The following is a 24,451-nucleotide window of genomic DNA, read 5'->3' on the forward strand; positions in this document are numbered from 1 at the left end:
GTATAGCGAAAATAAAATCCCACACTTATATGCATTGGTGAGACTTAACCAGCTGAACCGAATTGTCCACATGAGCATATTGAAGAAGATCATTATGTAGTCCTAAATAGTAGTGAAAATAGTTTTTTTTTTAAATATATTTATAGGTTTATTGATATTTTTTCAATTCATTAATATTTAACATTAACTTACGTTTTCACTCATAATGTGGTAAGTAATATAGGAATAGATTTCTGCCAGAATATTGACGAATGTACTGAGGCAATTCAGCAATATCTAAAAGAAACAAATTTAATGAATTTATAGTTGATATTAGTTTTCTTAAATATTACTCAGTAAAAGCTTTTTCTTTAGCATACTCTGCATACTAAAATGGTCTAGGACGATTATTATGAGTACCTTATGTGTATTTATTTCTTCATGCATTGCATTAATATTTACTGGCGCCAAGATGTTAGTTAGTAGTTATAGATATATGGAGATCAACAACCCATGCCGTGTCAGCATATTGTTTGGCAATATTTATAGCTGACCGCAATAATTATCCTTACATCTTACATCCTCATCTTCATCATTATACCTTACATCCCTTTTCTCATATAGTCAACCAATATCCAATTACCGCAAACTCGATATAAAATAGCTTAATCAATTGTTATAGTTATTTCTTAAATAATATTTTTAATATATTATTTTGAGTGTGAGTACGTCGATAAATAGCGGATCACAATTGATTGGAAATGCCACTCTATCATAACTTCCCAGTATGTCAGTACCTCAATCTCTGTATTGCACAGCATCGCATTCACCGAACCTCGGAACCCCGGAACAGTTTCATAACTTCTGTAACATAGGTACTCTTGTACCGACTGTACACCGCAATTAAAACTCGCTCTTCCATTCATCGAAGCAACCACCAAATCTCGACTTCTCATCTCAACTCCTAGCATCCTCCTACAGCGGTCTCGTCCCTTTATAACGAGACCGCCAAACATTATGATTTAATTTAGAAGTTCAGTGTGAGATAATATCACTCTTACCGGCAATCCAAAACATGACACCAAAATGCACTTATTATCAGCAAGAAGATCAAATACACTCAAAAATTTGAAAATTTCTGTCATCTTCACACTATTTATTCCGATTGTATTGTACTCCGACGAAATCCTGATAACAAAAGAAGCTTTATATTATGTAATATATGCCACATAACTAACATAGCATGTTTTTAATTTGCATAGCAATATGTTGCCAGTTATTATCCACATTAATCAAATTAGAAAGATAGACTCCGTTGGTAGCCGTTCGTATTTCATAGAGGATAAATTATTTAGATCAATATTAAACTTTCTGAAAACTGAGTACTTATTTAGGTATATATTATATTTTAATTGGTTCTACAGTGCGATGTGGATTTTAGTCCTCACGACGACGTTTCTTAACACATAATTTACAAGACATGATTGTTGGCCACTTAGTTTATCTATTTAGGTTTAATAAATTTATGATCTGGGTTCAAACAACCATGTGAATTTTCTAGACCTGATATTTTAACCTGAAATCCATGACTTTATAAATCGTCACGTTAGCGCTTGACCTCCGCAATCAGTGGCGAAAAGTGGATGTAGGGTGTGGAAATCCGCCATAAATCGTACACACTAAACTTTGGAATTATTAGTTTTAATTGAACTAAAAACTAAACCCTGCCCAAAGCAATCCATGATAGATATTGGGCAAAAAATATACTTTTATCTATAAAATATCTAAGCTTATGCATTGAACCACACATAATTTTATATATTTTTTTATCAATGGTTCAGTTTAGGCAGTGTTTAATCAAATTTTAAAAACCATCTTCAATTCGTATTCTTAGTTCAATGAAAACAAATAAGTATGACTGACACTACTTACTTACTATACCCTGTCACACCCGAGCATTGAGGCATAGGGCAAGCACAAGCTCACGCCACTTCCCTCTGTCCATTACCAACTCTCGCGCCTCCCGCCATGCAAGATCTGGGTAAGGAAGGGTGAGCCACGGAACCCATGAGGTTGTGCCATAAAGATACTGAGTGTGGCACTCTCTGGCGGCATCTGAAACTCATGTCACAGCCACGAGCAGTGACCTCCCGTGGGGGGGTGGCAGATTGAGCGTCGGTTGGGGGTTACTCGAAGGTGACAGTTACTCGAAGGGCGGCAAATCGAGGAAAGTCATTTGGTTTATATATAAATAGCTACATAAACTTAGTAATAACAACAATATCTTTCCATGAAATAAATCAACTCACTGGTTGGAAACAAAATGTACAAACTTCTAAATGTTACAAACTAAATATGTCATAAATAACAACCAAATAATATGATCTCAGATCCTGGCGATTCAGGTGAGTGTCTAACTTAATTAAATTATATTTATTCGCTTTTTATATCTAAATTGAATTTTGTATGTTTTCGTGGTATATATTTTGTTAGCAATGTATCCGTAGAACACATTTTTTTTTAGATATTGGAGTCATGAAGAAATGATACTGTATAAAAAATGGGGCGGCATTTTGGCGTTGCCTACAGGCGACATTTTGTCTCGGGACGTCACTGGCCACAAGAAACGTCTCTTCGTGATGACAAAGTGTGCATTATTTTTATTGGATCTCCACAAGCTACCTCCATCGATAATTTATGTAGATATATTAACATGTATATGTTTTACCGCTCGCCATGACTATGAAAATAAAATTCTGTGCACAAATTGCAAATATAACGCAGAACAGCCGAGTGGTCGAACGCTCTCTTCCGATTACCGAAGTTAAGCAACAGCAGGCGCGGATAGTACTTGGTTAGGTGACCGCTTTTTTTACACGAAAAATAACGCACTAGAGTAGATTCGAACCACCAATTTTTCGGTTATCAGCCGAACGCACTACCTTTGCGCCACGAGATGGGACTGCAATAGTAACGATTTTACTGTATATTATAATAACTGCGAATTTCACAACTGTGAATAAGTTGTGAAAAAGTATTTTTCAAACGCAATGATAATAATTACATTATCCTTTGGTAGATTTTAAGTTTCATGCGTAATTTTAGTGTGTAATATTTGGTGGTTTCATGAATGTATTGTATTAAATGCTTTAAAGCTGACAGAATAAATAATTTAATTGTGACCTATGGTTCTTTTCAGTACCTATTAGACTTTTAATAGTCTATTAAGGTGAAGAAAAAAAAATAACTAGCAGAACGTGGTTTCGATCCACGGACCTCCGGGCTATGAGCCCAGCAGGATTCCGCTACGCCACTCTAATGCATGTCACGAGTGACAAAATTAACTTATATATAAATTTAGATGACTATTTCTAGGCTAAATTTTATTGCAGTTTATTTTAGATACAATAATTTATTATTTTTTTCCTAAGGATGTACATAACATGATAAATTTATAATATAATTCATTAAATTAGATTAAATGATAGGAATATTATATTGAAAAAGTATCTTTGATGATTTGCTTTTCGAAACCCCCCGCCCGGCTTTAAAAGAAACAATCGCTCTCAGACATTATAAATGTTACAATGTACCTCCGTGTAGTGGAGGTACTCAGCATCAGGCTACTGGTGCATTTTACTATCAATTTCAATGGCTGTTTAATTTTTGTATACCTTTTGATATTCTTCAATAACAATTGGCACGGGAAACTGTGCGCTCGATGAAAGTGAAAATAATTAATTTATCCCGATCAAATGACAGTGTACCTATTATTTCATGCAAATTTGTCCTTGCAATCAATTATTTATTATTCGTGTGCATATTTTCTCACTGCGATCAATTTATCATCAATCACTTACCAGGCCTGTGTTTCCAGTTTGTCACGTATCGCTCTCTGTGAAATAACTTTCGGAGAAATCTTGATAATATTACTGTCAGTCGCATTTGGACAACACATTAACAGTTCTAGCTGCTTGTTAATTTCTTCCATTTGTATACATGTTATATAAATTCGGATGAAAACTATAATTTCACACATGTCTAATATTAATACGTGCATGTGCCAAAAATATAAATTATAAGACACGGTCCAGGTAAGTTTATCGTAAATCGTTTCAAAAGCACAGAAAATTACATATAAAAATGCACCGTTTCTAACATTTTTTTTCAATCTTGAATATAAGTCTGTGTCATTTAGTTTTAATAATTTGTCAATCTTGTCGCTATTTCTCTGAAATTTGATAAGCATTTCTGGTTGAAAATGCACTGACATTACAAGCGAAACAATCAATGTCACCGAGGTAGGTGTCGATATCACCATGTCTAAAGCATTCATTTTTGTGTCATCATTTATTGAAATATATCTCTTAATTTTATCAAAAATCAAAAATACATGAATAAACGTTTGTACTATGTAGAAAAATATCGAATATATTCTACCGAAAACACTCGCCTTTTGTAAAAGATCTAAATTTGTATCATATTTAATATTTTTAAGCCCTGAAATGAGAATAATCAAAGAAATAGGGCTCAATACATCTATTAAGCCTTTTGAATTTACTCGGTCTTGCATGATTGATTAGTGATAACGATGGACACACGTTTTTATTATACGACGAGTTAAATAATTACTAATATTTTTAAAACAACTATGAAAGAGTGATAACTAATTATTTGCTTTTCTAATTATAATGGTTTCCTCAAGCACTTATATCGTTTTATGAAATTAACCAATACTACTATGCCTGCTCAGTGGTGACTCGAAAATGGAATTAATTATAATTAATAAATTTATTATATTATTAATTAAAATAAAATATTGTTGTTTTTATTTAATAAAACGAAATTTTTTTGTAGTACTTATTCCACTTTTAATCGATAGATTAGGACCGGTTTCGTCCGCCTCAGTGGGACATTTTCAACTGAATACATTTTTTTAAAACAATATTTATCAAACAAAATCCAAAGCGATATAACTAATATTACAATAGGTACATAAATAATTATCCGAATAATAATACCTTCCCAATAACAGATTAATTTAAAACTAATGAGGTTGGACATTAATATTTCATACTACGTCAGGGGCATTAAACAAATTATTTGATCCTAGTGTTAAAACAACGTCCCGTTTGTCCAGAGAAATGAGAAATCTATAAAATTGGATAAACAGGAAATCCTAGAAATTAATAGGTATAAATTTTTGCCCAGTTCTAATTTGTTAAATGATCAATTATATTTTGTGTCTTCTCCATTATTATACCCTATTTAATATTTGGGATTGTTTTAACATAACTTTATATATTGTACATTATTTATTATTTTATTTTTATTTAATTTTGACTCATATTTAGGTTGTATTTGTTTTTGTATTCGATCTCATCGCATTTGATAATATTATTTATTTTATTTTTTATAAAATTTTTATTGTAAATTTTGACTAATCATAATTATTTGTGGATATTAATGTTATTGTAAGTGTAGATTGTTTCATATTTTGTGATTTGTTAATATTTAAAATAATTGGTTTAATGCCCCTGACGTAGTATGAAATATTAATGTCCAACCTCATTAGTTTTAAATTAATCTGTTATTGGGAAGGTATTATTGGACGGATAATTATTTACGTACCTATTGTTATATTATTTCTATCGCTTTGGATTTTGTTTGATAAATATTGTTTTAAAAAAATGTATTCAGTTGAAAATGTCCCACTGAGGCGGACGAAACCGGTCCTAATCTATTGATTAAAAGTGGAATAAGTGCTACAAAAAAATTGCGTTTTATTTAATAAAAACAACAACACAATGCAGTTCCACCATGAATTGACAGTAAAGTTAACAAAATAAAAGAGAAAAAAATATATAATTACCTACCTAATACTTATTTCACGTATGTAGTTATTATCAGGACATATTTCATGTGCTTCAATGGGACTGATTCAAAGTAATATTCAACCTTACTCTTATTTATCAATGTATTTCCACCATGAACCGACAGTGACAAACATCATTAGAAAAAAATATTAGGTATGACAATTCATTTATATTTTACAATATGTAGTGTACATTATTATGATATTCTAAAATATATTATATATTCTATACCTTTAATATATTATTCATATCTTTATATTATTTTTAATACTACAACAAATCATGAGGCCCAATGAGAATAGTGCAGTTAATAATAGAAGTGAAATAATCACAAACATCTAGACTTTGAGAAACCACATAAATATATTGTAACCTCACCGGGAATCAAACTCTGAGCCCCCGGATGAAAGGCCAGTGCCTTACGCACTAGACTACTAGGGCCAAAGGATAATGCAAGGATAGAGGTTAATTTTATATTTCAGATATTTGGTTTCCTTATTAGCAAGTACAAGTGCTTTAAAACAAAAACAAAAAATGAGAGGTCAAAACGCCGTCAAGGCAAATATACCCATTGCTAATACCAAGTTAATAATTGATTCCAAACACAAAAAAACGATTCAGTCGCAAATCAATTAAGTATTTGATTTAGTCGTGATTAGGTAAAGTACGTTGAATACAATGGATGTAAGTCCCACTTCGTACCAATATTTTTCAATTATTTAAGTATATTATTAAATTTAATTAATATAGAAAAGTGAATTGCGAGTAGATAAAATAAGTTAGAGGTCGGTATTTTCAGTTTGTTTAAACTTGGCACTTTAACTATGGACGTCAGTGATTTTCATTTATGTAAAAAAAATGTGATGTGATGTCAGTTATAATATTATGTTAACTTAAAGCCGACTCAAGTACTAAGATGGCACTGGTTAACCTGAACAAATTAATACACTTACTAGTGCATTAAAAGCAGAGACGAAATAAGTGATAAACGGGTGGGCGGGCTTTAAAACGATCCATTAAATTTCAATTTTGGACTTCTTTTGGGTCCGGTTCTACAAATGTCTGAAGCAAAATAATGCTGTACGCACATATAGCGGCACCAAGATCCTGAAGAAACTCAAAATCGCACAGAAATAAATTGCAAATGCTAATTCTAGTGCGGCGAGATTCCACTATAAGAGAAAATCGAATCAATAGTTTCTTTAATCCGGCATCTGAAACCATAAAATATTTCACAATAATTAGATACTGTCATTGTTTGCGATTTTTCTGGAAAATAACTTTTCGGAATTCTGATTGTGTGTTCTTTTTAATAATTTATCAAAAAAATCTAACATTTTTCCTGCCATCTTTGTATAACTCAATCTGGCATATCTTCATGTTCCCAACACCAGATATACCTGAACTTCTATTGACCAAATTCATTTTTTCACCTACAGTGAAGCTTGCAAATTATAAATTTAAGACGTTGACAACATGACATTTAAAAGCAAAGAAATAATATTAAAACATTGTATAGACGAAAGAAATATATGCAGTATCATAAAAACAGTTGAAAAGTAAATAGGTAGGTACAAAATTTATATAAAAAATATAAAGAATGGAAGCACACCGAATGGCTACGTAGAATATATAAATATCCGAAGCGATTTGGTTGAACAGAATTATCGCCCTCCCATTTGGCATCACCAATGGCAGATAAGTATTGCACCTTATGAGAACAAACAACACTGATGCTCCCGATTTATAAGATAGTTATCAGGGACACACAAGTCATTACTAACAAGAATGGCAGAGTTGATAATTAACACCACGAGTCGAAAAAAATACGTGGCCAAATATTGATATCTTTTAGCATTCAAACAGTATGCAGTATGTAAGAAAAAGCCAGTTAGATAAAGCCACGGATCTACTATAAAGTCGCATTTCAACTGATGTGGGGCCCAAACAATCGACCCACTCTCAAGCCAGCTTCCAACTAAAGAATTATATAAGGATTTTTAACACAGTAACATTCAAAAAGACCCGGGAAGTACGTAAGACGAAGCTCAAAATTTGTAGCGCCTTTTTACAAATGATAGTCATGTGGTCACTAAGTGACAGTTTACTGTCAAACGTAATACCAAGATCCCTTACAGATGGTATTCGCGAAAGAACTCTGCCATGCATCGAATATTGGAAAAATAATACTCGCTCGAAAAATAAGGCTCTGTAAACAATGATTTGTTAGTCACCTACCTATGACTGTGAGAGTAGTCAATTTATTGATAGTATTTGACAATTCGTAAGACTGTGATGGTAGACTACCACATTTGTACGCGTTCATGATTGTCAGATAAGAGACACGCACAGTCCACATCGCTAGATTTAGTAAAATCATGAATCGGATCTAAAACAAAAAAATAGTTTATATCAGCTGTGTGTTTATGAATTTTTAATATTAATTCGAGACTACAATTAAAAATGTGTAGTAAAATGATTTTATGCATCTGTAATTTTGTAGACAGGTTTTCTTTATCGACTTATAGAGGTTTTAAACCGCACAATTAGTCATAATATAATATAACGGATATCACTGATCAAAATGTACAAAGTGTACCTACTTACATTTAAAATACCATGTTTATGAGGCATGCAAACATTTTAAAATTATTTTATTGTTGTTTTAATTTAATAAAATGCAATTTTTCAGAGGGACATTCTCAGAGGGACATTTTCAATTGAAAATGTCCCTCTGAGGCGGACGAAACCAGTCCTAATCTATTGATTAAAAGTGGAATAAGTACTACAAAAAAATTGCGTTTTATTAAAATAACAATACAATGCAGTTCCACCATGAATTGACAGTTAACAAAATAAAAGAAATTTTAAAATTAATTAATTGTTTTATTTATAATTTGAAATATTGAAATATTGCAATCATAAACATGCAATTAATAGGTATTTCTGTTACTATTATATTATTATGTACAAAAACATATTTTTCAATTAATTACTTTTTATATTTTTAATATTTTTTTACATATGTGTAGTAATCAATCACTCAGCATTACAACGGTGACACACTTCGATATTTATGTTTTGTTATCACAACATAATATCAGAGTGACGGAATCGATCGTCAGCATTTCCTCAATCATTACCTAGTGTCTATTATGATTTATTTAATTGGGACGATGCCTCTTGTACTGTAGGTATTGATTTCATTTGTTTTAATAGCAAGGACGATACAATATATACCATAACTCGTCACTACTTATCTCGAGTCCGTCACTCGACACACAGTCACCTGCTTAATAATAGATCGATAGTCGTCACTACTAGATCACGGTTCGGTCTGAGCACGAGCTCACTTTACACCGTTAATCTTTACTCCGACCATTGTAACTCTCTGTACTTTGCATCAAAACAATAAACATCTACATCCATCTACACAGCAACTGCCTTTATCTACACTCTTTATCTACCTCTCGATCTCACATATTATGAATGTATAATATTATGATAATATTGACCAGGTATGCCCAACGCGTCGATCGCACCGATAAATATATAAATGAGTGTATTTTGTCTATATTGGTGTAGATCCCAGCATTTGTAGTGGGTTGTGGGGTTCGAATCCCGCAGCAGAATCTGTGTTTGCATGTTGAGAACGGATCCACTGGCTGAGAACCGTTCCTCATACAAAATTTTAATCTCAACTTTTGAGCGTACCTATTGGGTAATCTACCACTTTCTTGTTAGGTAGGCACTTTAGATAATTATTACATAAATACTAAAATTAATGAAACAAAATTATACCTGTGATCCCCCATTGTATAAAATATATGTGTAAATATCTGCTAGTACATCGACAAACGTAGCTATAGACCTTAGCATCACCTATAATCAAAAAAAATTATAATAATATGTCGTACATACAGCCACTACGTGTGAAAATGAAACATGGACACTAAGCTCGATCCCACATACAAACTAGTCTCGACAGCAACACGTAGAATTTGTCAATGTGATTTTGGCATTTTGTGATTGTGATTCACTAAATACTTGATGTAATGCCGCATATCAACGCATGTGCACATGCTGATTTTTTATTCGTTTTGGCTAGCCGCGTGACGTCACTCTCTCGGCATGGTCTCTCCTCCCTCTTTCACTAGACATTGTCGATGCGCCTGTTACTTTTCAGTATTCAAACAAATGAATACCTCATTTTCGTTAATTTATACCTACTGTTATGACCACATAAAGTTTTTATTTGTATTTCTTTGTCAAACTCTGGTTTTGACATGTTCTAGAACCTAGTTGGATTTGAGGTACACTAGTACATATTATTATATATCAATTTAATAATTTTAAATATGTAATTATACACTTTACCAAGAGTGTACACTTAGCAGGGTCTCACATCTAAGCTCGAAAAACTCAAAGTAACACGTCGAATATGTCGATGTAATTTTGTTGATATTGGTACATTGCTGGAATGCGTCATTTTAGTCTGAAAAAAATCAGCTGGTGTCGCATGCAACAAATTCGCACTTCGTCATCCATTTTGGCTGGCCGCGTGACGTCACTGTCCCGGTATAGCCTCGCCTATGCGTACAGAAGAAAATTACAAGGTTGCGCCTAGTTTTTATGTATGACTATATTATCCCAGTCGAGACGATATTCAATGTGCGATGGATTTAAGCTGCCTAACTACATATAAATAGTATATTATTTTTGATTTATTAATCTATAATCTGCTTACCGAAATTCCAAAGCACGTACACATCAATTCTATATTATCTGCCACTAAGTCATAGGCTTTCATTAATTTCATTATTTTAATTTTCAAACAATGAGTCATATTTATGTTTACCAAATTAGTAATTTTGACAGTATTCTCGCCGAAATATGTTTTCGTTGATGAATAATTAACTATCATATTGGAGAACTGCTTGTTTAGTGAAGTCAACTGATGATGGAAAATGTAAACATATATATAAAATTCAAGTCCAACGAGATCCAGTAATATCCCTTCCATATACCAAAATAATATATTGTAAGATATAGACCATACAAAGTGATCAAATATAAGCATCAGGCATATTAGTGTCATATATATACCAGTCGAAATTATAACTTTCTTTCTTAATACTGTATAATGTTCTTCCCTATTAATTCGCAAATATACATCAGTTGCGTAAATATTATTCAATAATTTTACAATCAAATCAGGACCAAAATGAACTGAAATAACGAGTGAAAAAATTGCAGCCAGCAGCGGCGGCTGTGTGATGATGAAATCAACTATACTTTTATTTAATCCTTTCGTTTTCGCGCGGTCATCGAATCTTTGATACAGATAACATACAGAGAAGATTGCGAAAGTGGAGTAGAATAGCACAGAATAGATTTTGACAGGCAAACTTGCGGGACGCACTTTAGACGAGTTTTTTTTAATTGATATTTTCCGAAGTCCAAATAAAAGAAACACAAATGAAATAGGGCGTAGTGCCCACGTTAGATCTTTCTTCATGTTCTATTAATTAATAATTATATTCAGCAGGAAACTGAATATACAATGAACCATCATTAGCATAATTGGGTGACCATTATTGGGTATTACTAACTTACATAATTGACGATATACCTACATACCTACATACCTCTCAAATGTCTAACCTTTTATTCTTTATAATCTTATGATACTTTTTTATTATTTGTAGGTACCAGTGGCGATGGGCAGAGGGGGGGGGGCTGTTAAGATTCGACATCAATAGTGCACACTAAACTTTGTCAGCCATACTTATTTGTTATCATTGAACTAAGAATACAATAAATTACAAACCATAATATTTTAGGTATGCTATGGACGATCCGACAAATATATTGCACACTTTTTCAGCCATACTTATTTGTTTTCATTAAATTAAGGAGATTGTGGTATTGGTTAGTTTTTTTAAATTCATTAAGCCCTGCCTAAACCAAACTATAATCGATAAAAAAATATTCTTCTATCAATAAAATATCTAAAGTTTTGTATGGTTTAATGGAATAATTTTAAATATTTTATAGATAAACGAATATTTTTTGATTATTATGGCTTGGATTAGGCCACTATCACCATAAGTATAAGTATAATGTGTACGTATGTCAGAATTTTTTACATTTTTTTCGTTTAAAACACATGAAGAATTTTTCACGTAGGTACCTACTGATAGTGAATATCTTTTCAGTTTTCCTAAAGACCTCAATATAAATTATACAAATTAGGTACATATTATGAATCATTCTGGGAATCATATAATTTATTGCATTAAACCTAATTAATAATTTTATGGTGTGTGGTCATCATAAAAAAATAGCTACTTAAGCTCATAAAAGCTTAATTGGATTAAGACTTTAACGATAAATAGGTACCCACAATAAAACACCATTCCAATAGCAATACATCAAATGGCTCGATGTAAATTTTCAATGTTTACATAGTTATTGGAATTATTGTAATAATAACAGACAATTGAAAATAAATATTGCATTCAAAATGTTGGCATTTGATTGACGTGACTGTAATTCGTATAATATAGTTATTCATATAATTCAACATATAATTCAGTGACAAAAGAAACAAGAGTTCCATTAATTATCATTAGCGGCTATTCTCAATTTTCAATGTACCTACCTCATTTATTATCTACGCTAACGCGAAAATATGTATAATACATATTTTCTTGGTTTTTAATACTTATAGTTTTTATATATATTATATTATTTTATGTTTAGAAACATGTCATCATTTAGTTAGTAGATATTGAATGCTAGATGGGTATATAGATAGATAATAATATTTTGTATGCTATGTGATCAGGCCCGCATTTACTTATTAAAACGTATTTTACAAAATGTTACATATTTTTAATAGTCTTCTTGATTTTTTGCTGCATGATATTGCATTTCTTTCGACCACGAATGTTTTGGCTGATGCTGTAGGTACAAATTAGTGCATTGTAAACATATTTTGTTCCGCTGAAATATTTTTTTGAAATCTTTTGACTTCAGTTACCTATATTATAATATTATGTTTGGCTTGATTTATCTGTCTGTAACGCTATGCAGAACGCACATACACAGACACATATAGTTTCCCTCTGCACCAGCGCATTCGTACTGCACTGCATAATAATGGTGTCGTCGCATTGTACTGCACACATAGACTTGACAGTAATGATGGCACAATCGGGCCCGCGCGGTCTCTTTTTCGTGCGAGGGTCACTCTGATTGAAACTCACGTAACATACACTGGCTTTATCGAAGAAGATACCTACCAATCTTTATTAGTAGATATTCAAATCAACGCTTTCTTTAGCTTTGAACCCTATATTGTTTCACTTATGATATTATCGTTAGCTACCTAAATAGTACAATAATGTTCACAGTTGACACTGCCACCCGGTATTTTTTTTCTAGTAATAGTAATGGAGGGCACACGGAAAAGGTTATAATGTCACTAAATTTTCGAAATGGAGATTTGAATGCCACATAATGGCAAATTATGTGTACTTTAAAATCTCGCAATATCTACTATTACAGAAAAAAAGTTTTGAGTCATAAGATATTTCAGTTTAAAATTTTGACACAAAAAAGGTGATTATCGAGGTGATAAAGTGTAAAACTGAACCTTACTTCAAGATATATTATCATTCTAATTAAGATTACCATTCTTTTGCATGACATACTTCATGATGGTAATACTGCTTTAAATTTTTGAAACTATTCAGTTTTATATTTTTTTAATATTCGGGACTTAATATTCATTTGGTCTCAGCCTTGTATTTTATTACAAAAGTCTCTTGATCGTATTAGTGTATTTTATCTCGGACTTTCGGACCAATTTATAAAATTATAGACAGTGATATTTTCACAGTCTAACTAATTATTAAATTTACAGAAATTTATCATATTATTTGAAAAATACAACATTTACGTTTCATTATATTATTATTAAATCATTTAATCACAGGCAAGGTGTCAACAGTTTATAAATTTATTTTTGAAGTTATACTTCTGTAGGCGCTTTTGGAAAATCAGATCAGAGTGTATTTTTGGCGTGAGACATGTAACACATAATTTATTTTTTCACACAAAAAAAACACATTCGATTGGATTCGAACCAACGATTGTTCGGTTATCAGCTGAATGCACAACCATTGCGCCACAGAATGATACAGCAATCGTGACGATTATACAGTATAATATTATAGTTTAGAATTGTTCCGTTGCTAGGCAGCGAATTTATTATTGTCGGCCATTTGCAATTCCTTACGTAAACAAACTATTAAACGTCATAGTGGCAGTTGTTACTTTAAAAATAAAAACAACAATAAATAATTATATAATATAGTAATATAAGTTGAAGTATATAGAAATAAACCAACGGCGTTCCAATAAGCGGTCCTTTTTCTTGAGTGTGTAATTTAACAAGATAATTATTAAGAGCTAGTCGAAGAATCTGGTGTATCACAAGTTTTGTTTTTGTTTTGTTACGCCAAAGAACTATAGATTCTAACGCGCGTACATAAGACAACACACCGATTTTTTTAATTTAATTTCCTCACTATAAAAATACCTTTTTATTTAACCGTTATTAACCATAGTTAAATGATTTGCTAATTTGTACATTGTCGAAATAATGCTGACAAGGCCCAAGGTCGTTGACCCACGACATTATAACCCGATGCGTAAGCCGATCGGCCATCGTGGGCGTCACATGGGTGTCATAATATGGTCGAAGAATAATTACGTATAGGTACTACTTGTTGGTATTATAATTTCTGAAGAATAATACTGGGACCATACCTAAAATAAAATTTGATATAAATAAAAAGGATTTCAAGTTATACACATATATTTTTTTATAAAAATCGATGTTTTTTTTAAATAAATATAAAAAATATTAAAACGTTGAATTAGTCAAAGCCCCCCCCCCCCAAAACATTGAAATCGAAAGCCAATAGACTAGACAAATAAAAACACGGCAAAAAAATGATTTGAAATTTTCCAGAACCCTCCTTTTTTTATTTCAAAATTCAATTTTAAATTTCTTCGATTTTAATTTCTAACACAAAAATTTCGAAACACTAATGTCGGGTTTTTTTAGAAACTCAATGTCTAATGGAAATGTCAAAAAATTCTCGGTGTCCACCCGAATTCCGGAGTGGTTAACACCAGTGGCGTACCCAGGGGGGGCAAGGGGCCCTGGCACCCCCCAAACATGAAAATTATCAGAATGATTTTAAACATTGACATCGAAAGCCAATAAAACACGGCAAAAAAATGATATGTAATAATTTTCCAGCACCCTTTTTAGAAAAATTTCTTAGATTTTAATTTCTAGCACAAAAATTTTGAAACACTAATGTCAGGTTTTTTTAGAAACCCAATACCTAAGGGAACTGTCAAAAAATTCTCGGTGTCCACCCGAATTCCGGAGTGGTCTAGGTCATGGCTGGGGAGGGCTGACAGGGCTCTAGTCAAGGGGCCCGGGCTGTGGGGGGCCCGGCGTATCGGGTTGACCAGATAAGTGAGATAAACACACATCATAAATTAGCTTTAATAGTAATAAAGTCGCCTGCGGCGCTATTACACTTTATGGCCATGAATATTTTCAATTACTTATATAATTGTGCAATATATTTTCTGATTATTATGTGACGATACTCGACAGCTCCATTATTAAAGTAGATGTATTAAAAATCGCCAATAATTCACTGTATAAGTACCTTTAATTTGAACTAAAACACAATTTGAAAAACGTTAATGTAGTGTTTCACACTGCATTTAATCTTAGCGGTAGGTAGGGGGCCCGCCAAATATCCTAGCCTGAGGGCCCGTTTCAGGATGTGGGGACCATGGTATAGGTACACCGAGTGCAATAGACAAAAGACCGATAAACGAGAAATTAAGCTGTGAAGAAGAAAAAGAGTCTATGGGACTAATTTATATTCTCCTCCTTGGCCCCCCCCCAATATTAAATCCTGGGTGCGCCACTGTACCTTAATATTATTTAAAGGTGCTTTAAATTTCTACATACATATCTAAATACACGTTCAATACAATAATTTGTGACTAAAAATACCACTATCATTACGAAATGCGAACATTTTTTGGCTTCGTCCTGCTTCAGAGTTGCTTTTCCTTTTTATAAAAAAATATTAAATACTATTGCATACGATATATATATATATATATATATATATATATATATATTTATGCTTATAAATAATTAAATTGAAATTCAAGTGGTAGAACTTCATTATAATGGGTTTGAAAGAAAGTCATTTTTGTTTAAAAACTATTATATTTTTATTAATAAAAAAACATTCATTAAAATTTATTTCATTTATCTGTTTCACTGTATTTAATAATATTTAAAACTTCATTAATACAGAGTAGTTATTGTCTCAAAGTATTGTAGCTCAAATATAACTAATATTTATTTGTCAAAAATATATCATAATATTATTCTCTGTCTAAGTTATGTTAGTTTATTTTATATTTCTATTGATCTTCGAATAAGGTAGATTCCTGGAATTTAGATAATAATTGAGATATTTTTGGTACTGAATAATGTCTTCAGACAATCTTGTTGTTCCGTTACTAAGGTTACTGATTATTAAAAGAATATTAAAAAACTCAAATTTTGATAATGTATGGAAGGAAACCTACAAAATTTGTCATATATCATGAATTAAATCACACAAACCAAAATACATTCTAATTTTGGTCAAGGAATCTTTAGTAAAAAAATAGCTCTCTAGAGCCTACAATTTCGGAACTTTTGAAATTGCAAATTTCGTGTTTTATAGTATTGTGTATGTTTTGAGAATATACGTCATAAGTGTAGTATGCTACTTCTTACGTAAGTAGGTACCTTTGGCTACTTAACAATGTACGGCAGAAGCTACAGGTCGGCACTTCATCTCGGGTAGTGGTAATAATTATTGATAACAGGTATTTCATTTACGATCATTATTCACCGAACGCATTTATTTTTATATACCTAAACTTTAACATTAACTGACAAGCATTTATATAGTGGAAATGTAGTACCTAAGTATGTGACGTACGTTCATTAAAAATATACATATAGATACTGTAAAATATTTGTTATTAAAACATATATCCTCAGAAACATATTACATAAGTACCTATTTGGTATTTTAAACGTATGTACTCGGTATCGAATATATTCAGACCTGGATGAGGCAAGGTTAGGTTAGTGGTTAGTTATCTCACTCGGTACAAGGTTTTATTTAGAGAGGTTTATGTTTCTGGTAGTTTTGAAGCCTAGTTATAATTATATTTATTTGTAGCTTTAGCACGATGCATTCAATTTCAATTTTAGACGTCTTTTGGGTCCGGTTCTACAAATGTCTGAAGCAAAATAATGCTGTACGCACATATAGCTGCACCAAGATCCTGAAGAAACTCAAAATCGTACAGAAATAAATTGCAAATGCTAATTCTAGTGCGGCGAGATTCCACTATAAGAGAAAATCGGATCAACAGTTCCTTTAATCGGGCATCTGAAACCATAAAATATTTCACAATAATTAGATAGGTAGGTACTGTCAATTTTTTGCTATTTTTCTGTAAAACAACTTTCCGGAATTCTGATTTCTTACTCTATTATTAATTGGGTGTTTTTTTTAATAATTTATAAAATTATTGATCGATCTGTTGTGCATTTCCGATTACCATAACGGTGTTGTATGTATGGAACTGCAGCATCATATGTATAACTTAATATACCTATCAATTTTGCAAGGAGAAATTGTACAATACTATTTACCTACTAAACTTTGCAAGTTTAATAAGAGCTTTTAAATAAACAACATTGTAATATGAATAAATATATACCTATTCATGTCAAGATAAGACATCCGAGACTCTCTCACATTTTGGGTTGATATTTTGAGTCAATGAACCAATTAAGATAATATTATAAACCACGTGTAAAAAGCACCTAAACATCCCTTTATGGTCGCTTCCATTTCAAACATTGTACCTTTATATTTGAGGGTGAACAAACTAATTATTAAGAATATTGTTATACATCCAAGAGAGCACGTATGGACGCCGTATAATATTTTGATATTTCCAAACTTTGTACGAGTCAATAAAATCATTTAGAGATGTTGTATAAAAGCAGACAACACCCCACATAATATGTCCATTATCTGTAATTTAGTTGTAGTATACGTATTTAATAACTGCTATCATTTCATTTGTACTTATATTAATTTTACGTTGAATAAACAATAACGTTTTCTACTTCGGTTAAAATGTTCTCATTGTTCTGGTCACCTATCATACTACCGTTCTAAGCTAAACACATCCTCGAAGGTAAAATACCTGACAATTTACCTTCAAGACGACGGTCTCAAAACGTAACCGCTGTGAGTATTACATCAGGAGTTCCACAGTATATCCAATCTTTGGTAAGACATATAAGGAAGTTTAACACCATCAAGCCACACCAGGTAACTGCCAGTCTAAGCCACCTATTTCCTTTAACTACTCACCGAGGGACCATAGAGGTATTAAATAAAAAGAGGGGCAAGGAATCGGCTTTCTCATATGACTGAATGAAGCAGACCAACAATAGCCGACAACTTACGAGAAATAGCGACGCGATAAAAAAAAAGTCAAGGCATCACGCAGGATTTACTTTGGTCATTATAACGTACTGATACACTCCTGAACACTGGTCCTATACCGGTGTCAATGTTAGATTATTTGCGGAGGCCTAAACATTTAGCTCCATCTTAACCCAATGCTTACGAGCCGCACAAAATTGTGTTTTTGCTAATAACTTTTTAAATGCAAATTAACACGTTAATTACAAAATTAATTAAAAGGGCCCGTAAGCATTGTGTTAATAGTCAATTGGCCTAGTGAAACACATGATTGGATTCCTTGGTCAACTGGTAGAATTATCTTTCAGAATGGTCCCACATCTTATGCTTTAGAAACTGTCCGCATATGACGTGGATGTTAGAACGAAAGGGAAGAATGCAAGTAGACTATTACCAAACTGTTAGTATGAATAATTAATTAAGAATTTTTTTTGCAAGGTTTACGAACCGCTGGACTAAAAAGAAAATGTTAGATTTAGAACACTAATTATAATAATTATGTACCTAGATGTAAAATTATAATATAATCTTAACGTGGAAATTTTGCCGCAACTTGATTACCGGCCGCCTCACCATACTTTTTTCACCATACTAGCCTGTTTCACCATACTTTCATAATATATAACCTGCCGCCCCTAGGACATATCTGATCGTTCATCTTCTTCAAAAAAATCTAACATTTTTCCTGCCATCTAGCTTATTATATAACCCGATCTGGCATATTTCCGTGTTCGCAACACCGGATATATTGACCTGAACTTCTATTGACTAGATTCAATTAAAATAAATTGTTACACACATTTTTTTAAATACTTATCGATGTTCTTAAACATCCATATGCAATATATCGAATCTATGAGGTTTCCTTTAATTCCCATAAAATATTAACTTTAACTTTTTTTAGTGATAAGATCATCTATGATCTGAGGCATCATCATCTGAGGTGAAAGATCTTGGGATAATTTTTGATTCTTCATTATCTTTTCACTTGCATATAACTTCTACGGCTCTACGTGCGAGTAAGCTTCTAAGATTCATCATGCGACAATCCAAACCATTCAAGAATCCAAATGTATTACGTACACTCTACGTCTCATTAGTGCGTAGCATTCTTGAATATGGGTCGATTATCTGGTGTCCTTTTGAGGTTTCCTATAAGCTTATTTTAGAACGCGTCCAGAAGAAATTTCTTCGATGTCTTTATTTTAAAACATTCAACTATTTTCCTTTCGATAATTCGTCAGATGATTATTTTCCGACTGCCTTTCTACAAGGCATGCTTACTTTTCACTCTCTTGAATCTCGTCGGTCTCTTCTGCTGTTGAAAGACTTTTGCCTGTTATCGCGAGGGATGGTTTCCAATCCTGGTGTCCTAATGAATTTGAATTTCCATGCGCCTGTCAATTACCTACGTGGTCGCAGCCATGATTTATTCTGGATTGAAACCGTTTCCTCGTGTCAAGCCTATCAGGCACCATTAGCGAGAGGTGCAAGATTTGTAAATGCGCTACCTAAAGACAGACATTTTCAATGATGTCTTTTGCATTTTGTTTTTAAAACTGTATTTTTCTGTATAAAATTGTATGTTTTTCGTTCTCAAAAATTATATTTTTCTGTATTAAATTGTGCTTAAGTATGTTTTGATTCTTTTTTTGGTTATTATTATTATTATTGTTATTATATATATAAATATATATATATTTTCTATATTCTCTTCACTCTTGTGAGGGTAATGTTTGACTTATAATGTAAATCTCATGTTGTGTTATGTCCACAATGTTTTGTATTCTTAAATAAATAAATAAATAAATGATTATTTTAATGTTTTATAATATATTATTATGCAGGTATTAATTGATTAAAACACTATAAATGCCAGAAAATCGTTTCATATTGCATGCTTTTATGTAGGTAGATACCGCTGGTAGTATTATGCTCCCGGCTATAATTAGTACTTATATTTTTGAACATTACAAATTATAAATTTAAGACGTTCACAACATGGCATTTAAATGCAAAGAAATAGTATTAAAACAGTGGACATAAGAAATAAATAATTATGCAGTATCACAAAAATAGTATAAAAAGTCAGTCAAAAGATAGTCATATGGCCACTAATAATGACAGTTTACTATCAAACGTAATGCCAAGATCCCTTACAGATGGTATTCGCGCAGGGCTCGAAATGGACCGGAGTGCACCGGAGCGCCGTTCCGGTTCGTGAAATCGGTAAAATTATCGCTCCGTCTCGTGGAACACATAATTACTGATACACTTCTTTTTTTATAAAATTTGATAACTATGTTTATTATCTTCAGAAAGTTCCGAGCGCTCCGGTTCGTAAACTTTTCCGTTTCGAGCGCTGTATTCGCTAAAAAACTCTTCCATGCATCGACTATTGGAAAAATAATACTCGCAAGGTTCTGTGGATAATGATTTGCTAGTCACCTACCTATGACTGTGAGAGTAGTCAATTTATTGATAGTATTTGACAATTCGTAAGACTGTGATGATAGACTCCCACATTTGTACGCGTTCATGATTGTCAGATAAGATACGCGCACAGTCCACATCACTAGGTTTGGTAAAATCATGAATCGGATCTAAAACAAAAAAAATAGTTTATAATATTAGCTGGTTGTTTATGAATTTTTAATATTAATTCGAGACTACAATACTCGGATATCACTGATCAAAATGTATAGTGCAGGATCCCATAGACTTGTCGTATACATAATATGCGGAACGCATTCTGACAATTGGAATAGGTTTTTGGGGTCACAAAGATATTTAATGTCGATGTTGCCAGGCGATATTAGTGGTAAATTTTTTTTATTGAGGTTTTAATTTTTTTCTTATAACCCACCAAAAATTGTTCTGTGTTCTTCAATAAAACCAAGACCGAATCAGGGATTGATTGAAAATGCAATAATTGTACCATGCCATCGGCATGGTCGTAAAACGGTTCGTCCCATTTTAAAAAATTAAAATAGCGGGTAGTGCAATTTGTACAAAATTATCGATTTTTAGGATCCTCCTTGGCTTAAATTATTTTATTTAGTAATATTTTTGTATAGAATCACCCAGCTTGGTTTCTTTACCATTATATATGCATATGACATTAGTTTTAGTATAATGGTCAATCCAGAAACAGTGTAGATTGCACATATAGGTAGGTTAATAAATGAAATAACGATAACCACTAACCACACTAAGTGCACTTTATTAAAAAAAGGAAACAAGTCAAGTGTTCAAACTGCTGATCACAGTTTTTACAAACACTACTTACAGATTTGCACAATGATATAGATGTCAAAGCCGATTTCTTATAACTAAATGATAATGTACGGCAGTAAGAATTACATTTGCATGGTTTAACTAAATAATTTGGTTGAGGTTCATTCGTCATTTGTCTTGGATACAAATTATTTTCTCGTCACTCATAGCCAAGTTGTAGGAAATCAACAGGCTCAAATAGTGGATCAGGTGAGCTTTTCCATAAATAAACTTGTGCTGAAGCCCTTGATTAATTGCAAAGATTCTTTTGTGAGCCCTCAACATAAATTACAGCATGTTGAATTTATTTGCAAAAATGCTCCCACATTTGCAAAAATCAACGAAGAGTGAAAGTGAGCTGTACATTTGTGGTGGATTTGACGACCCCACACAATGGTTTAAATTGCAGGGATCAATTTTCACTGACGCCATTGATTTTAAATCAAAATCATTTAGAAGCAGACTCTAGATTCTAGAATGTTCTGTCATATATTTCATGCTGTAAAAATGCAAAATTTTGAGATTATCACAGTCCCGATACAGATGTTTTAATCTTAGGCATTTATTTCTTGAATAAACTTGAAACGATTGGTTGCCGTGGATTATGGTTTGAGGGATCTCAGAAGAAATCCCGTGTTTTAGGATGCCATTTGGCAGCTGAATCTCTTGGCGAAAATATTTGTAATATTTCTCTTTCAGCTTTAGGAAATGTATTGTTAGAGACCATAGCAGTTTCAAGACCTGGAAAAAGTTTGCACTTACTTATTATGTAAACAAAAAACAACAGCGGATAAAGTTCGAAATAAATTTATTTCCCAAAATATTGGATTTAGTTAAAATTTGTCAAGAGTGATATTATGAACATATGATTCATTGTATTTACACTGTTTAAAGGCTTCAGCACAACTTTATTTATGGAAAAGCTCATCTGATCCACTATTTGAGCCTGTTGATTTCCTACAACTTGGCTATGAGTGACGAGAAAATAATTTGTATCCAAGACAAATGACGAATGAACCTCTACCAAATTATTTAGTTAAACCATGCAAATGTAATTCTAACTGCCGTACATTATCATGTAATTATAAGAAATCGGCTTTGACATCTATATCATTGTGCAAATCTGTAAGTAGTGTTTGTAAAAACTGTGATCAGCAGTTTGAACACTTGACTTGTTTCCTTTTTTTAATAAAGTGCACTTAGTGTGGTTCGTGGTTATCATTATTTCATTTATTCACCTATATGTGCAACCTACACTGTTTCTGGATTGACCATTATACTAAAACTAATGTCATATTATGTATATATATGGTAAAGAAACCAATCTGGGTGATTCTATACAAAAATATTACTAAATAAAATAATTTAAGCCAAGGAGGATCCTAAGAATCGATAATTTTGAACACATTGCACTACCCGCTATTTTTATTTTTTCAAATGGGACGAACCGTTCTACGACCATGCCGATGGCATGGTATAATTATTGCATTTTCAATCAATCCCTGATTCGGTCTTGGTTTTATTGAAGAACTTAGAACAATTTTTGGTGGATTATAAGAAAAAAATTAAAACCTCAATAAAAAAAATTGACCACTAATATCACCTGGCAAAATCGACATTATATATCTTTGTGACCCCAAAAACCTATTCCAATTGTCAGAATACGTTCCGCATATTATGTATTCGAAAAATCTATGGGATCCTGCACTAGTAGGTACATAGTGTACCTACTTACATTTAAAATACCATGTTTATGAGGCATGCAAACATTTTAAAATTAATTAATTGTATTATTTTTAATTCAATATATATCTATTTGTGTGTACAAAATTGAAATAATATTGCAATCATAAACATGCAATAATTAGGTATTTCTGTTACTATTATGTGTCACAATAAGACGTATCTAGTACATTAAAAACTTTTTTTTCCAAGTACCTAATTAATTACCTTTTATATTTTAAATATGTTTTTACATGTGTCGATCGTCCAGTTCATTAGTCAGACAACTCTAATAGATAAAAGCAAATAGATAGATTGAGATAATAGCAAAAGCAATATTCGAATGGTCACCAAAAAATCAAATATTATTGATTTATGCCCGAATTTTATATATTTTATCAACATATTGTGTTTAAAGATTAGGTACTTTTAGAGATATTTAGAGAGGACATTTAGAAATATTATTTTAATGAACCAGACAATATGACATTTCGTTTAATTCTTTAATAGTTTATCAGCAATTTTTTGGAGCTGTCTGACTAATGAACTGGACGATCGATGTGTAGCATGTCGTCATATTATCACCGAGCATTACAAGGGCTTATGTTTTGTTGTCAAAACAAATCATAGTGACGGAAGAGATCTTCAGCATTTCCTCAAGTATTACCTAGGTAGTGTCTATTATGATTTATTTCATTGCAACAGTGCCTCTTGTAATGTATTGATTTCATTGGTTTAAATAGCAAAGACGATATATATATATATATATATATATACTAGCTAACCCGGCGAACTTCGTACCGCCTCAGAATCAATAATCTTGTGTTAACTTATTAGCTGAATTAAAATACTCAAAATGAATTAAGTTCAATAAATGTGCAAAAATCAAATCAAAATGAAATAGATTACATAGTTTTG

The sequence above is a fragment of the Rhyacophila brunnea genome, unplaced genomic scaffold, assembly GCF_057557595.1.
Source record: "Rhyacophila brunnea isolate RB1 unplaced genomic scaffold, BYU_Rbru_1.0 scaffold_9, whole genome shotgun sequence".
Classification (NCBI taxonomy): domain Eukaryota; kingdom Metazoa; phylum Arthropoda; class Insecta; order Trichoptera; family Rhyacophilidae; genus Rhyacophila; species Rhyacophila brunnea.